Source organism: Drosophila nasuta, chromosome 2R (assembly GCF_023558535.2).
Source record: "Drosophila nasuta strain 15112-1781.00 chromosome 2R, ASM2355853v1, whole genome shotgun sequence".
In the NCBI taxonomy this organism is placed as follows: domain Eukaryota; kingdom Metazoa; phylum Arthropoda; class Insecta; order Diptera; family Drosophilidae; genus Drosophila; species Drosophila nasuta.
The window spans coordinates 15,710,426-15,728,717 of NC_083456.1; the positions used below are offsets into that span (position 1 = coordinate 15,710,426).

Sequence of the window (18,292 nt, forward strand, 5' to 3'; positions counted from 1 at the left end):
TGAGGCGTGAAATGGCATGTTAATTTATTGGTACGCGAGTGTACGACACAACACACCAGCCACAGCAACAACACCAGCAACAGCAACAGCAACCGCAAACACATTCGACTTACAAAAGTTCGTTGCCTAAGTCTTTTGTTTTACGAGTGCGTCGGTCGGCAAGACATAAAGTACATACTCTTACTCGTGCATATAAGTAAGTATACTCAGATTATGAGCACTTAAAAACTAGACTACCAACTGAGTTTACGGCTAGCCGGCTAATTAATGGCTAGCGCGTGTCTTCGAGCCATAAAGTTGGCATCCAGCTAGGCAAAAATTTTTGATTGCTGCTGAAATGCCTCACACATTGTAAGTACACTCCACACACACACAACGTGGTATCAATGTGCATTAATTGTCACCTGGCATCCGCTTCCGTTGCTGCACCTTGTATCCATTTCCATTATTTTGTACTTTTTTTTTTGCATGCCAAGGGCTAGGGGACAACACAACTCGACACACATGCAAGGCTCATCAATTGCATTGCATCTATTTTTATATAATACAAAACAAAAGAAATATGAATGCGATTGCATGCTTATCACTGTTTGCTTATCTTCTCTCTGTGTGTGTGTGTGCGTAATTGAGCTGTAATTAAATGCACGTTAAACGCAACCAAGCACATCAATTACGAGTCTATGATATGTCCGCCACAATATTCTATATACTGCTGATCGAACTTAACATGAAGTGCTGCAGCATCACATGATGCTGATAACACGCTGCCTTTGCCTCTGACTCTGTCTCTGCTTCACTCCACTCCATTTTTTCGTTAATTGCATTTAAACAACATGTGACAAAGGCAAAGCAACTGGCCACGCCCCTAATTGCGATATAATTACATTATGATTCAGTCGAATTATTATTGTTATTATTGCTGTCGCAATTAGCCTAAACTAAATTCGTAACATTAGTTAAACTGTTTTCTCCCTCGTCTTGCCTCTTCCAATACTGTGCGGTGATCAATGCATTACAAATGACTCGCAATGACCTGCTCATATAAATCAGTTAATCAACATCTGCGATAAGCAAAACATATGCATATTGAAAATGCCTGGGAAATGCCCATTCCACTCCACTCCACTCCACTCCACTCCACTCCACTCCACTCCACTCCACTCAACTCCATTCCATTCCATTCCATTCACTTCAACAGACACGCAGCCGGACCATAACCCTAACCATAAACAAAACAAGAGGAAAAAATAGATATACTAAGCATAAAGCAGCCAAAAACAAAATATGAGCATAAATCAATAGGGCCTGTGAACGAAGCAGCAGTCACAAATATTTAGGCATGCATTAACTAATTAGCCGATAGACCTGCCCATGGACTAGCAGAGCAGTATTTGAACTTATCTGATTCGGCCCATGCGGTAGCACTTCGATTTCATGCTATGGCCTTAAAAAAACCAAAAGAACATAGCTACAATTTAATACTATTAAAAGGAAGAAACATAAATTTGATGTGATAAGTTGAAAGATTAAATTTCTTAAAGATATAAGAAGAGAGTATTTATTGTAAATCTATAGGTAATCTTGGAAAAACGCTAGTTTTTTTACTAAATAATTAAGCTAGTAGAATTGGTATATGGGCATGTCAAACAAAAAAGTTATTCGTAAAGAGTTTGCCAAAAACAAAGTGAGTAAATGAATTTTAATTATTTACAACAAAAAGTAAAAAAAAAAATGTTCTCATAAAAACTCTATACTTTAAATTTAATTATTTTTAAAAATAAATAATACATTCACGGAGAGGAAAAATCTTGATAGAAAAGTAGATTGCAAATTTTGATATAAGATTTTTTCGATCTTAAAAATAGACAATCTTGAAATAAGATTTTTTGGTTGTAAAAATCGTAAATCAAGATTTTTATGCTACATTTTGCAGTTTAAAACTATTTTATTTTAAGAGTATTATCTTCGTTCAAGATTTTATTCCTTTTTTTAAACCGCATTTGCTTTTTATATACATTTTCTCTGGATGCATTTCTTTAAGATATACGAAAACATAATACCCATAAAACAAGATTTTAATTTATAACATCCTGGGGAAAAAAAAAAACAAAATAATAGTTCATAAAATCCAAAGATTTCAATGAATTTCATATGTTCAAAAATAAAAGTACAAACATTTCTATCGTCAAAACTATCAACATATATTTGACAAAATATAGATAGATTTTCAGCAGCAAAACTGATTACTCCAACATAATGTCCGAAACGTGTATACCTCTATTATCTAAGTTTATTCTAGTTATATTACTATTTGTTTATGTATTTATAGATACAAATTTAATGTAATATTTGGGGACAAAGCAGCGCGCAGCAATGGCAACAAATATTTGGTCATGCATTAACTAATTAGTGGCAGTGGCAAACAGAGTACCGATAACATTGGGGCAATCTACCCTTACCCCTCCTCCTCCTCTTCCTCCTCCTGCTGCTGGTAAAGATCCCCTCCTGCGGGTTTTGCTCCTGCTCTAACTTTTGACTCTGGCAATCGGCCATGGTTTGTGCGCTCGTGCGTTCTGCTGCAAGTTTATCTGATTGGAAATGTATGGCCAACAATGGCGACACACACACACACAACACATACAGCAAAAGCTAAGGCCACGCACATCCAAATACAAATGTACAGAAAGAGATAGAAAGAGAGAGAGAGAGGCGGGAAGAGAGGGAGTCACACTAGCACAAGCACAAACAAACAAATGCTTCTTTAGATGATTAACTGTGATAGGCCACACAGTGTCCCTTCCCTTTGGAGCATTGGTCCAATGAATATCGATACATTTGTTAGATTTAAATGGATTTTAATGCAGCTCAGTCGACTTCGACGCCTCGCCAAGAAACCAATTTAATTAGCCAATGTGCCGCTTACTATATACATTTGTTGTATACGTATATATTTACTTATTTATCAGACTGCACATCATTTTGCAAAGCTCATCAATGCACTTGGCTCGGCAGCTGTTAAGCGTAATTGCTTCGTTACCAAAGTTGTGTGAGTGTGTTTGCCTATTAATTAATTCTACAATGACAGCCACAATTTCAATTATATTTCAGTTTAAACACACACACACACGTAGAGAGATATATGGCTTTGAAGCTGGCTTGCGATTGGACGATAGGACGTCAGCCACAACAGCAGCAGCAACAGCTACACATCGTTCTAATTAGAATTATCCTAATGAAATTAAATTGCAAATTGCGTGTGTGCGTTATTAATTATATAAATTGGTATGTGTGTGTGTATGGGTGTGTTTGGCTATAGCATATGCTCCAAATTGCAATTGCAATTGCATTTTGCCATTTCAATATGCACATTACGCATGCAATTTGAGCTCTGTCATAATTTGTTTTAGATTCTGATTAACAAAATGACCGAACAGCGCCACAAACAATTTCATTTCTCAGCTAATTTGATTAAATTAAGCCCGACACACACACACACACGCATACATTCGCAATTGGCCGTTTTAATGTCACAACATGTCCAGCAAATGGGCCCAACTCGTTGGACTCGATGCCGTCTAGGTATGGGCCTGGCCATATCAAATGCTTAATGGCAACGGCCATGTCAATTCGTGGCATATTAAATAGGAAAATTGGCATTGGCAATTGCACAGATATTAGTTTCGTTTTGCCCGTTTGTCCATTTGCCTTGTGTAGGCTTACTCTGCAGACGCAGTTGCAACTGCTGTTGCAGTTGCAGTTGCAGTTGAAGCTGGACTCGAAGTTGGGAGCTCAAGTTGGAGTTGGGCTATCTGAGAGTGCGATCAATTTGTCGCTTGATTGTGTGCGTTTTTCTTGCTGTTTTTTGCATGCGACTGAGGTCGGAGACTGTTCGCTGCAAAGCTGCAAAACTGCGTTGTTGTTGACAACGCATTGGCCATATTTGTGTATTATTGTTATAAGGCCGCCAGCAAATATGACAAAGGCACATAAATTCGGTAGCCCCCAACTACAACTACTGTTGTTGCTTGTTTGTTGCCTGCAAAAAAACTGACGCACATAAATAAGCTCCAAACACAGCAGCAACAGCAAATGTTGCCCGTGTGTCTGGCAACTTGACTGTGTCGTCATCGCTGCAAGAAAAACAGCCAACAACACTAAGAGCAACAGCAGCAACAGCAGCTGCAACAGCAACAACATTGGTAAAGTGTCAAATTTCACGCAACATGATGCGCTAAATGTTGCCAGCAACTGGGCAACACTTTGTGATTGCTGCTGCTACCAAAAACCAAAAATCCAGAACCGGACTCGACTCGATTCAACTCTCGACTCCACTTCACTCCAGTCTACAACATTCAACTCGGACTTGGACTTGGAGAGAATACTTCTCGAGTTCTCGCAGTTGCATGTTTATTGTAAATATTATGAAATGTTGATACCTGCGATTGCTTCTACTTTGCTCGCCTCACCAACTCGCCAATTCGCAATTTATTGATGCAACACGATAAACGCGCCCCAAGCATGAAGCACTTCGATTCGCTGTGCTTTTTGTGTGCTTGCAAACAGGGCATAAATAACATTTTCTCAGAAATTAAGCCAACGAATTATTGTTTTCGACAGCATTTCGGTTGTAATTACCAACCAGGTGATAAGCTTGCAACACCTTTTTTTCTGCTGCTGCTGCTGTTGTTGTTGTTCTTGTGTGGAAAGTGTAAAACATCGAGATGATTAGATGCAGATACGCGGCTGCAACTCTCGTCATCATTACAGCCGCGCATCGATTGCATTTGACAGGCGATAAGTGGCCTGATTTGGCATTATGCCGATCTCTTGGTCAAGCGCGACTCATGTGAAACAATAGCCAATGCATAGTTCTTTTTTGTCTTGTCTCAGTTACGGACCGTGGACAACATTAACCTGTTAACCCAAACTGACGGCGACCAGGTCCCCAAGCAACAGCCACAGCATCAGCAACAGCAGCGGCGACTGGTGTCGCCTACTTTTGGGACCAGAGCATGACTTCACTTAGAGTGGTGCAGTGGTCGGTGGTGCAGCGTTGCAGTGGTGCATGAATAATGCGCGCCCACAGCTCAATAAATTTTCACTCTTTTCGCCACAGATCTCTGCGGTCTGCGGCTAGCGGCTTGGCAGCTGGCAGCTGGAGCCAAGAAATTCACACATCTTGTTGCAGGTCTCTCTCGCTTGGCTCAGTTGGACGCTGGCAATAAGCACAGTGCAGCACTCGACGCCACAGCAGGGAGGAGTCGAATCGAGCCTGGCCTGGGATGATTCATTTGCGCAGCCAACAACTTCGCACACACACAAAACGAAAAACAAAAAGGGGCAAAAAATGATACGAAAACCATTTAAAGGAATTCTCTCCAGTTAGAAGCAGTCCAGACACGATCACCAAAACTGGGACGATCGGAAGGGGGCGGAAGTGGCAGGCAGCAAACGAAAACATGGCCCATGGCCCAAAACACAGCGCACAGAGTCACAAGACACTGGCACATTAAGAAAGCCTCGCAGACTGCTTGGGGTCTACGTTGCTGTTATCCTCCATCCTCCTTCTCCTTGAGCTTCTTCCTGCTCCAGCTGCGGCTTCAGCTGCTCCTTCACTTCAGTCAGGTCCCCAGTTGCATTGCAATTTCATTTCCTCTTCGCATGATTTCTCTCTGTGTGCGCCCACAATTGTCGAGAGATTAGAGTTTGCTGGTAATTCCATGGACTGCGCGACTTCGCCATGCCGATTGCACTGTGCCACCAAAGACTCTGCGATTCTGCAACGTCGACGACGACGACGACGATGCGGTTGATTTCGAGCTTATCACGTTCACAGGAGACTCCAAGACGCTGTCCATGTTTACACGCAGCAGACAACTCACCAACTGTAATAACAACTCAAGATCACAACGATCATAGAAACTGTTGTAAGCAACAATAAAATGAAAACCGGAATATTCTTGTCCAAAACAATAATGATATGCAAACATCAGCACGTAGGCACACTCAAAAACCACACGAAAAATTATCATAAAACCTAAATAACTATTTATAGAACTGAAAATTAGCTTGTGTTACAAATGTAGTAAAAAGCGACTGTAAGAACAAGCGGTCCTGTGGCGCAATGGATAACGCGTCTGACTACGGATCAGAAGATTCCAGGTTCGACTCCTGGCAGGATCGAGATAAAATTAATTTTTTATATTTTTTCAAAATAAAGAATGTGCTTAAATTTGTGTTGCATTAATATTCAATTCTGTAATTTGTATTTATCTTTTGTGGACGATGAATATTAAAAAGTTCATTATTTAACCTCAGCAAAAATTTGAATGAATTTAATTTTTTTATTAAAACTTTACAGTTGTAAAAACTGCAAGCTATGCTATATATTTTTTGTTTCTTTTCTACATAGCTTATCAACGTAGTTGTATTAAAAGTTAGAAATCGTACTATCAAACTATTAAATTATCTTTACTGATTTCACTAAAATTCAGTTACTTATAATATATTTTATGAATTCTTTAGTGCTGATATATTTATATTTATTGTTTTCTTTCCTTCACAATCTCAATAAAGCTTTATCATCTTTGTATTTGTATTATAAAAGTTATAAATAGTATCACTACTGAACTTATTATCTATTACATATAGCTAATTCTAGTAACGTCTTGATTCATTTAATTTTACACTCATATTTGATATTTAGCGAGCTAGTGCTCAACTGCCTCCGTGGCGCAATCGGTTAGCGCGTTCGGCTGTTAACCGAAAGGTTGGTGGTTCGAGTCCACCCGGGGGCGTTTCCAAATTTTTTTAAAATTATTTTTACATTTTCTATTTTACTATATTTATTTTTGCGTTTTATGTCGCCGTGTAAACATGCAAAAGTGCTGAGCGAGCTCTTAGCCACAGTGGTGTCTGTGTGTCTATGTCTAACAATGGCCACCACAATGGCAGCGGCAGCGGCAGCAGCAACAACAACAGCAGCAGCAGCGGGGGCAACCTCCAACTACTTTTTCAACTGGTTGTGCGACTGCGCGCTTAGTTACTTAGTGCTTTTGTGCTGGGGTCCCCATCTGGCAATGGCAACTGGGGGATCGACACTCTGCCGCCCGTCCCCCTTTTTGCATTGCATAAGCGAAGCGAGCAGAGAGAGAGAAATATTTGTGCAATTTGATTTCGCAGAATTGCGAATTCGTTGGAATGAATTCCCGATGCCCTCCTCCTCCTCCTCCTACTCCTCTTCACCTCGACTTGCCGCCCCGCTGCGGTACGCCCCCTAGCCCACCTTTAGCCTTGCTTTAGCTTGCCACGCGGCTTATGCGCATTATGATTATGATGATACCCAGTCACTGATCATTGTTGTTGCTGCTGCTGCTGCTGCAGTTGTTTGTGTGTTGTTTTCGCCTTGTTTGCTGGTTTGTTAGCTGCTCGCTGCGATTATTGTTGAAATTCTATGCAGTCGCCCAAGTCATGACCACAGCAAACGACGGCGGCGGCAAATAGAAAACTAAGGGAAATTCTGCGGAAAACTTTTGCGGCGTGCGCCTGAGACCGAGTCTCGACTTTGGGCCTGGGCTTTTTGCTTTTGCCTTGCAGATCAACATGCTCAGATTGTGTTTGCAATCATTACAGCTGGCGATGATTGCCAACGACTACGACTACGACTACGACCACGACCACGCTGGAGACCCACTGTGGATCACCATCGCCATCGTCATCGCCATCGCCAACGTAGTCTGCGTGTCTGGTGGGTTTTTGCCCGCTGCCGATTTGCTTTGATTGGGTGGCATACAATTTGTACGAACTGTGTTGTCCACCAAACAACAAATGATACTCGCCTGTCTATATTTTGTGTGTGTAATTTCAGCAGAAAAGTCATTAGCAATAGTACAACATTTAAAACAACATTAAATGACACATAAATTGCAGGATGAAACCCTCCGAGGAACCACGGACAGGAATTAATACTAGTAACTTTTACACCCTCGTAAATGTTTTGTCTGTCTCGCTGCAGCATAATTAAAATGCAAGTGTAGCGCACAAGGTCCAAATGCGACAGTTTTAGCCAAATGGAAACCCAAAAACCCAATACACACGAAATGAAATGGAAAACGTGAACCGAACCACAAGACTAGGGACAACCACAAAGATAGAGAGAGAAAGGGAACCAAAGAGTAACTGACCAGGGCGAGTAGCAAAATGAGGCGCTTATCTAAATCTTCATAGTTGGCTAAACGCGGCCTTTTGCGCCTCCGCTTCGCATGCTGTTCGTTGTTGTTGTTGCTGCTGCTGGTTTTTCTTTTTTTGTATATAAATTTCGTTATTCGTTTTTCATTTTTGTTCCGTTTTTAATTGCAGCCGAAACGTGAGCGAAATGTAACCAAAAATGCAATTGCCAGTTTGCCTTTTGGTCATTCCTTTGGGCTAGTTAATCGAGCGCATTCGTGCAGCATTCCTCAGCTCTGAACCCCTCCTCTCCTCTCCTCCCTTTCCCCCCTAATGAGAGTGCAACGAGCGCGTGAGCATTTCTTAACTGTATGTGTATGTTTGTGCCTTGTCATCTGAACATGTAATTATGCCACTTTGTGTCAGATCGCAAGCCCAAAAAAAGGAAAAAGTCGCATAAGCAACTTTCAATAGAGAACGCCAGCAACATGTTGCTAAGCCAAGCGACTAGCAGCAATGTTGCTAAGCAACTCAACTCGATGTAATTGTCGCCTTACGTGCGGCTGTCGCATTTCAGCAGCTCCCCAAAACGCTGTCATTCTCTCCAATGCACAACATGGCAATTAAATGGGCGACTGAACCCTGGCGACATGCAACCCGCAAACATCGAGAGAGAGAAAAATCTGCACTTTGCAGTTCCTGTTGTTGTTGTAGTTGTTGTTGCAATTGCATTCTTGACAATGCCCTTAATTAGGCCAGTTATGAGCCATAAAAACTTGAATTTTAGCTGCATGCGTTTGTGTCTCACGCGATATGAATCTTCGCCTGCAACTTACAACTTAGTAGTTGCAACATTTTGATGGGCTCCACATCAAATCACAGTTTGAGACTAAACTAAACTGGCGCGGCAACCCTTTCCCTTTCCCTTTACCGTTGCCCATCTCAGGACAATCCTCAAAAATTGCCAACTCAATTACATGCTTGAATGCGCAGAAAATTGCCAAATCAAGAAAATGGCTCAACAAAATAAATAGCCAAAGTCAGCGCATAAATCCAAGCCAAGCAAATTGTCAGTGAGTTTGGTGGAGGGGGGAAGTATGTGAAAGTGCTGAGGGGGTGGGAGAGAAAAGAGGGAACGGCTATCGAGTTATCCAGCTGTCCAGCTTGCGAGTGTCCAGCTTTCAGTTTGGCGATAAACAAACATAAAACTTGACGTTGTCGTTGTCGCACACAGTTCAACTGGCACAATTCTTATTTATTTCGCTACACTGTGCAGATATCCAGCCACCCCAAAGCTCCCATCCACCCCCTCACTGACCACTCAAGACAACGCAATTGAAAAATAAATACAGTCAACCTTTTTTCCACGCCCTTCCCTGTGTTTTATTGACTGGGATTAGTGGACAAATATGAAACCCTTTCTTCTTTGAGAGATAATGGAGAACGCCATTCGATGCTCAACGGACAGCGGTCAATCGTATCGAACGGAGGTCAAAGGGTTGCCCAAAGCTATTTATTTACACGTGTGCGCGTTGGCTTCGAGGATTTGCCTGCATTTGATTCGATTTGATGCGATTTTTTACGGCGTCTCGTAAACTTCGCAGTCGAAAATCAATTTGGACTCAAAGCTGGCTTAGAGCTCGCTGTAAGCTGGTAAGCTGTAAGCTGCAATTAAGTAAGACCAGCGGCTATCTGGGGCAACCAGACTTGCAACTTGTGTCTTAGCAAAAAAAAAAGGAAAATAAAAAGAAATATGGCAAAATAAATTTATGTACTAACAATTAATACCGCATTTAGATGGCAATCGCAAATCAATTAAAATTTATGTGCGCGCATTCATTTAACAGTTAACAGTCGAGTGTGTTTTTTTCATCGCTTTTGTTGCCTGGTTTTATTTTATTTTCGCACGCACCCCACAAATGCGTAAAGCGGATCAATTGCCCAAAAGATCAATTGGCAATTGACAAAATGCGAACAAACGAACAAACCGACAAAACGAACAATTGCAATCGTAATTGCAACCACTTGAAAAAGCCGCTGCGATCAGCCCATTAGCCAATCAGCCATAAAATCGCAGTCGAAATCAATGCGAACCACAAACCGAGAATCTCTCTCTCTCTCTCTGGAAAACTTTCCCTCCGTGTGTGCCTCGGTATTTGTCAGTCAAGCGCAAAACGAGAAATTCATTAATCCGCTGGCCAAAAAAAAATAAAATAAAACAGCTTAGGACAAGATCGGTAGACAGACAAACATTCCCCGTCCTAATCTGGTTGTGTTCGTTTGTTCATGTTTCTTTCGAGTGTGGTGTGGCATTTAATTACATTTGTGGTACGCTTGCAACATGGATGCACCTTGCACCGTTTTCTGTTTTTTTTTTTTTTGGCGGCCTTCTTGCCGCATTGGCACGCGCTGCATTTTTATTGCTTCATCAGCATCGTCGCTTGCGTAATAGCCGCAGGGGCAACACACAAACTCTCTCTCTCTCTCTCTCTCTCTCTCTCTCTCTCTCTCTCTCTCTCTCTCTCTCTCTCTCTTTTGGCCAAGAGCAGGTGCAATTCCGTGCCAGCCAAATTGGAACTGAAATTTGTAATTCATGTTTCCGCAGCGTGCCACAATAACACAAAAATTACAAGCAGAAATGAGAAAAAATACAACTAAATAAATAAGACAGCAAAACAATAAAAGGGAAAGCTATTATAACTGCGACTGCAACGAATTCCTTTTAATACACTTGCTGATCAATTGAAACTTGTCTTGACAGCAGTTTAGCTCTCCAGCAGCGAACTCAACAACGACAACAAAACTTCCAAGTGGAAGTTGATCGCCCAGAGGATTTATCGCATCTCGGCATATCAAACACTTTATCAACCGTTGAAATATCAGTCAACACTTGACTTGTGAGTTCAGTCGCACGACACACATACACACACATACATATACATATATAGAAATAGCGTGTATATCATATATTTATATTTGCATAAACATATCTCAGATAATATCGTATCATATCACGTATTCGATTCATCTTTGACTTAGATCTCTGACAATTAATTCAAGCGATCGAATGAGAAACACAAAGTTACATGAGCACAAACATAAATAGCTTTCAATAATGATATAAATTATTTAAAATATGTAGGTTATTATGAAAAACATAAATAATTTTCGCTTACATTTTATTGTATCTTAGTATCTAATTTATTTCCATTTTTCGTGTTATAAACATTGACAACAAAAGTTTACACATTATTTTAGTTTCGCACACAACACTTTATTTTAGTATTAATAGTTAAAGTTTTATTTATTCTCATTTATCTAATTGAAAGGCATATTTTTTTAACTTCTCTTGGGATCAAAATGTAAGCAAACTATTAAAGTATGAGTTTATATTTTATTTTATTTTTATATAGAATTTATTTTCATTTATTGCAGTATAAAATTACGTATTATATTATTGTAGAATCTTATTTATTTCCATTCAAATATATCCGAAGTGTGTTATTCAGCTTAACAAATTTCTATTTTTAAATTGAAGAACATATTTTTTTATTTTCTTTTTGAACATCAAATAATAGAATATCTATTATTAGAGTATACGTTTTAGTTTTACATTTAATGTATTACTTTATTTTTATTTATTTATTTATCTTATTATTAATTAATTATTAATTAAAAGTTACCAAATATCTAATCCAAGTATCTTGTGAAAATTCACAATATTTATATTTTCCCGTAAAAATAATTAAAGCTGACAAACAAATTGTCTAGCATGTTTATTTGAAATCATATTAAAGATAATTAGTAATTAATCAGTAAGCTGATTTATCTCTATAATTGTGCCTATAGTACATATAGAAAATCCCTTACAAAATATTGTTTTACAATACAAAGCAATTAAAATGAAAGACAAGTCGTCAACAATAATGGATAATAATATACCCTTTTTAAATATGTTCAAAGGTAAATGAAAACTAAAATATTTATATAATGAAATCCTAATAAATCAAAGAAGATTTATTTCTTGTCATTTGTCTCTTAAACCATCATTTCAAAGTTCACAATAGAGATTGTATTTAGTCGTTTGATGTTATTTTAGGATAGAGAAGTTCAAGTCTTGTTTCTCACGTGACAAAATGTAATAACCTCTGTTAACTATAATCTAATTATACTTATAATTATTTTAATTCAACATATTTAAGGCAAGCACAAAAGGTTGCATGTTCAAAACTTAAACTGAGATGTGCAACAAGAGATTGCAAGTGCTGCAAGGTGACACATACTTTCCAAAGGGGGATTATATAGCTGAAGTGACTTCGATAAGAGTCAGAGAATTCAAAGATGTTTTTCGCACCATTAGCAATACCCACAGAGGAAAACAGCGAGTACTCGAATTCGTATTCGCCGTTATATTGTTGTTGCAGTTGCATGCAGCGGCTGCAGACTAGACAACAAGCTGCAAAGTGGCCCGCTTGCTGATTGGCCAAAAGGCGGAGCCAACGCCAAAGCGAAGCGAGTTGTGCGCATAAATTATGGCATTAAGCTAGCGCCTGGGATTGGTGCAGCAGCTTCTGCAGCAGTTTCGAGTGCAGCATCCAAAGACAAGATCTGTGCCACAAGACGGGTTTTTGAACAGCAGCAGCAGAAACCACAGCAACAGCCAGAGCAACAGCAATCGAAGTTGCTGCAGAGGAAAACATTTTGGACTAGCGCTCAAATTAGCTGGTTTGCTTTGCTGCTGACATGTTTATTACGATTAAGCAAAACGACAGACAGAGAGACAGACTGATGGACAGACGAACTTTGGGTCCGTGTACAATAGAAATTCAATTAAAACTGACATTTTGCGATGAACTTATGCAAATGCTGGTCGAGTCAACAATCGACAATCGACTCGCGTCCATCAGGCGTCTCTTGGCTCTAGGATATTTATGGCCAAATGCACCACAAAATTTATTATTATATAGCATATTTTATAATGTAACAAATGGCACGTCGTCGTCGAGGATAAGTCGATCAAGGCGATCGATTGAGCAACCGCCCGTCTTCTGCATTGTGTCGTGTACGTGAGTTGCAAGTTGCAAGTTGCAACACTGAGTGGCATGGGGGGAGTACATTCAACTCTGGCTCGGCATCGATAACAAAAGCAATTTGTTAAGGAAAGGAAATCCCACCAAAGTATGTGAAAATAATAACAGCCAGCCCAAAAAAAACGAAAAAAAAAATGCAGACGGCGAAATGTAAAACGTAAAACGTAAAAACGTTGCAACGCGTTGCAAGTAGCCTAAAGCAGCTTGATTAATTTTATGAGCGATCAGCCGTTAAGTTCAGCGCACATTTTTTGCCGCGATACTAATCTAGCATTAAGCATACGCCCCGTTACCATACGCCCAAATGCACACTCCTCGCTTCTCTTTCCTCTGCTCTGCTCTGCTTTCGTTGTCCAAAAGGTAAATACTCATTAGCGAATTTTGGCTTTGGCGCTGGCGGCGTTCGCTCTTGCTGCTGCTTGCTGATCTTGATGCAATTAATAAACACAAAAAAAATACAAAATACAAAATAAATGATAAATGATAATAAAATGAAAACAGCGGCATTACATTTATGGCTTGACTTGCCACCACAGCTCCGGAAGCAAAGCAAAAACAAAAACCAAAGGAAGGGTTAACAGCGGACTTAAGGATCGATCGGGTTGATCAGCCGCTGGCGATTATGATTTTTATTGCCCAGCACAGCGCACAGAGAGAGAGAGAGAGAGAGATAGCAATGGCGTTGTTCTCTTCCCCCTTTTTTTTGGTCTTGTAGTGGCGACCACACACAAGCACAGTTGTTTTTTACCAACACACACACACACTTGGCATTCATCACCATGACAGCTACTCGTCGCGGGCAAAAAGAACGAATCTGCCTTGTAAATTGACAGGCGCAATTGAATGCGAAACCCAAACAAAATTGGATAATTTCCCAGTGACAATCGAAGCCCGAAGTCGAAGACGAAGCCAAATTGACTGCCCCTTGATAAATGCGGCGAGCAAAAAGTTTCCCAGGAGCACGAGAGTGAAGACAATGCAAAAATTTGCGATATGCAAAAAATAAATTTCACTTCCGAATCCGAATCCGAATCCTTATTGCCTGGCCAGGTCTCTCTCTCTCAGTCTTTGCGGTTGTTCATGGCTTGTTTTACATATGTCCCGCACCTTGGCAAGAAAACGTTGCCCACAAAACGACGACAACGACGACGACGAGGATGATCGGACGCCCTCACGGCCCTTGGGCTCTTGGCTCTGGGGATGCTGCTCAGGCTCGACAATGAACCCAATAAAAATGCTTCAAAAGGAGAAAAAAAAAACGAAGGTAGCTGAAGGCATTGTCGATTGTCGTAAATCGCAAGCAATGTGCTTCGAGTGAAATCCATTTGAATTGATTGCATGGCCATAGGTGGCTTCGATGGCTCCACGTCAGGACCACCAAAATGTTTGCAATTAATTTTTGCACAATGCGCTTTGTGTGCTATTTAGTTACGTTTTGTTGCATTATGGCAGCCAGTTTCTCCCTCTCTCTCTCTCTCATTCTCTCTGTCATTTGCTCGCTCTCTGTCTTAATTGTCCGAAAACAGTAGCCGAAAAAAAAACTTAACAAACAGAAAAAAAAGACAAAGACTTTGCTTCCTTTTGCTGGCTGAAGCTGGCTTGCTATCTGTGGCCTTTGATTTGCATATATTTTGGTTTTAATTAGTTAACAAGCTGCTTTCGTTTGTTGCGATTGCATGTTGAACCACGACGCATATCGTAGATGCTGCAGGTATCCACCACAGCTCACAGTTGCATGCAGCCAAGGCACACATAAACACACTAACACACACACACAGTCGATGTATAAAATCAAACACGATTTTTAGCAGTTTTCAATTCCCGGAAATCTTGTACGATATGTTGCACCAGCAAACAAAACTGTTGAATTGCGGATTCTGTGTTGCTCTTGTGGCTTGTGGTTGTTTGTGCCTTGGACTGGGCGACTCGATACGATTCCAGTATCGTGCAAATGTTTCATTATTTAACAGATTTCAGCACACACAGCCAGAGATTTCACATACACACACACACAGATATCTTGGCCATGCCCTTGGCCAGCAGCAGCAGTTTCCATCTCTTTCTGTCTTTTGGCCACTGGGAATGCGAGTGTGAAATAAGGCGACAAGACAACTTGAGCGCGGAAAAAAAATACCAACGAAAATTCCAAGATGTTGTCATCAATTAAAGCGGAGCGAGCGAATAAGCTGCAACAGCAACAGCAGCAGCAGCATCTTCACACCTGAGAACTTTATTAGTGCAACCTTGCCACAAGTATCTCTTGGAGACTCCTGGAGCAGTTGTGTGTGTGTGTGTTGGTGTTGCGTGAATTATGGTTCACCTATGGCCTAGGCGAAGGCAAATGGCGCAGGCGATAAATAGCTGATAAATCACAAACACACACACATAGTAGAGATCGAAGCGAAGGAATTGAAGGTGGAAATCAGACATAGGCGGACTCCACCCGGCGACTGGACAACTTGGCCAATTCAAGAGAAAAGCCAGTGCGAAGACAAACTTATTTGCATTTGGCCAAGTCGTTGTTGATGTTGTTGTTGTTGTTGCTGCTGCTACTGACAGGCGACTTTAAGCCAAAACTGAAAAAAAACAACGAAGCGAATAACATGAAAATTGTTGCCCACGAGTCTGGCGAAGTAGATGCCACAGACAGCGAATAAGAGAGAGAGCCAGAGCCACAGTCAGAGTCAGAGTCAGAGCCTTTTGTTCATCTTGTTAAGGTTTGAACTTTATGCCTGCTGCTTCGTTGTTGTTGCTGTTGTTTGGCTTATTGTTCCAGGCAGCGTTTTGGTTTTGTTTTAGTGCTGCAATTCCAGGAACTTTTCAGGTGGCACAGCATGTTGGGCCAGACACACTTTTGGTGGGCTCACATTCGACCATTCGACCACTTCACTCGCCCATTGTGACCACTGTGCTTTCAATTAAAATATATTTAGGCATAATTTTGCACAGAAGACAGCCGAGGCAAGCAAAACCCACCCAAATGGCCAAGCATAGTGGCCATCAATTAGCTAATCTATGCGATTCGCTGACAGCTTTAACTTGAAATTGTCTTCTGGTTGTGTTATGTCTTATGTTATGTTATGTTTATTTGTTGTTTTCTTTCTGGCTTTGCCTTATTGGCATTGGCTAATTAATATATTATAACGCGTTTTATGTCTGCGCATATTTATGGTCAACACCCCGCCCAGGTTTTTCGACGGTTTTTGACGGCTTTTCTTCAAAGTGGTCACGCGGCTCAGGCTCAGACCTGGCGATGGCGATGCCGATGGCGATGGCGATGGCGTTTGTGGTGGCGCATACAAATGATCTTGTTCGGTTTTTGCTTGCAAAAATATTTAAATGTTTTTCGTCTCGCTGACTCTTTTATTTCTTATTGTTTTTTTTTTTGGCAACTCTGCTGTTGTTTTTGGGCATGTTTTATTGTCATTATATAATCAGCACAAGTCGCACAAGTTGCTAAAACCAAAAAAAAAAACCAAAAATTAAACAGAACTTTAGTTTGGTTCCCCGCGAATAAAACATATTGTATCAAGAAAAGTTATGTATTTTGTCTTTGGATTTCAACTCACTGGTTAGTTTTATGTGTGTAATGTTAGTTTTGTGTGTATGTTTTTTTTTTCTTAGCTTTATTTTATTTTGTTATGTTTATGAAAATTTATGAGCTTGTTGAGCTGAGGTTTCTTTTGGGCTTGGGGCTCGGACACAATTTTTGGGGCACGTCGTTTGTCGTCGCTGTCGTAGTTGTAGTTATGGCCAGGTTTAGTTGGCTTGTGGCTAAACAAGCAACAAGCGAGATGCTTATCGGCGCAATGTTAATTTCCAGCATTTAAAAGTGTAATTAACTCAATTTGAATTATTAGACGAGGGGTACGTAGCAGCAGAACACACAAAAAAACAAAAGACTTAGACAGCGAACCTGCTGCGTAGCTACCGCATCACTCTCTCCCTCAAAGGAAGCAGGAAACCACGCCAGGCATGAGAATATTTGCTCATGAGTCACACGACTCGTGCTAGTGATCCCCTCATCCCCCGGGACCCCATCGCCCCTCTCTTTGAGCAAAGACAAATGAATCCAAACCAAGTGCAGGCAAAAACCAAACACTTGACACGTATTCCTGGAAGCCTGCGACTCGCACTGCACACGGAATTCCTAATTAGGCTCGACTCCCGATTCCCGATTACCGATTCTCGACTGGCAACTGCAAGTGCCACCGTCTGCAGCAGAAGGGCTCTCGATCTGGGTTCGTGCCCTGCCCGTTAAAGAGTATTTATGCGTTCATACAGGCGACGAGTTTGCGTTCGCATTTTGCTGATGCATCGATCAATTGTCCGGCTGCCCCGACAACTGGGTGGCCAACAAAAAAAAAAAATATTGTACAACTACCAGTCTTGTGCAGCGCCTCAAATGCGACTATAAATTATTTAGAATGTATGTTTGGAATATTTGATGCTCACTTTGGGCCTAGGACAACAACTCCGAGTATGTTGTCACTTGTCCGTGATTCATGGGTTTGACAGCGCTCTTATCATTGAATTCATTTTGTGTGCATTTTTTCCATAATTTTTTTGAGTGGTTATTCAGCTAGCATTTTTTACTGCAATAAAGAGAATAGTTAGAATAGATAGTTACTTTTTTAACACAACCTACCTTTTAAGAAATGTTGAAAAGTTTCATTGAAAATAAACTAGTAAAAACTTTTTTTTTTAATTTTACCGAATTAACTGCTTTTCCGTAAAGTCTATCATATTAATTTCATCACACTAGTTTCAATATTAATCGGTTTATGTACACTCCAATTATTATAAAAAATTGCACCCTCTTTTGAAATTTTAAAATTTAAAATATGTACGTGTGTTCTAAAAGCAACAAAAACGAAAAGTTTCGTGTATACATTCAAACTGTTAAATTTGTAACCAGAATACTAAATACTCAACATTTAGTCTTTGGAAAAACCAATTTTTGAACACAAGCAAAATATGTTTAACACTTAAATTTTGCAAAAAAAATAATACAAATTACCTCCTTTTGTAGCCCT

At 40.3% G+C, this 18,292-nt stretch overlaps 1 long non-coding RNA gene and 2 other non-coding genes across 3 annotated transcripts; 2 read left to right on the top strand and 1 right to left on the bottom strand.

Moving 5' to 3' along the window:
• The first annotated feature begins 6,110 nt into the window (after positions 1 to 6,110).
• Trnar-acg (transfer RNA arginine (anticodon ACG)) lies at positions 6,111 to 6,183 on the top strand. The gene has a single exon. It is a non-coding gene; the product is annotated as a tRNA-Arg (tRNA).
• A 540-nt stretch (positions 6,184 to 6,723) lies between these two features.
• Trnan-guu (transfer RNA asparagine (anticodon GUU)) lies at positions 6,724 to 6,797 on the top strand. The gene has a single exon. It is a non-coding gene; the product is annotated as a tRNA-Asn (tRNA).
• A 9,082-nt stretch (positions 6,798 to 15,879) lies between these two features.
• LOC132787754 (uncharacterized) lies at positions 15,880 to 18,150 on the bottom strand. Its single transcript, XR_009632578.1, has 3 exons — positions 17,905 to 18,150; positions 17,712 to 17,851; positions 15,880 to 16,712 (listed from the first exon to the last, which is right to left on the bottom strand). It is a non-coding gene; the product is annotated as an uncharacterized LOC132787754 (long non-coding RNA).
• Between the last annotated feature and the right edge of the window lie 142 nt (positions 18,151 to 18,292).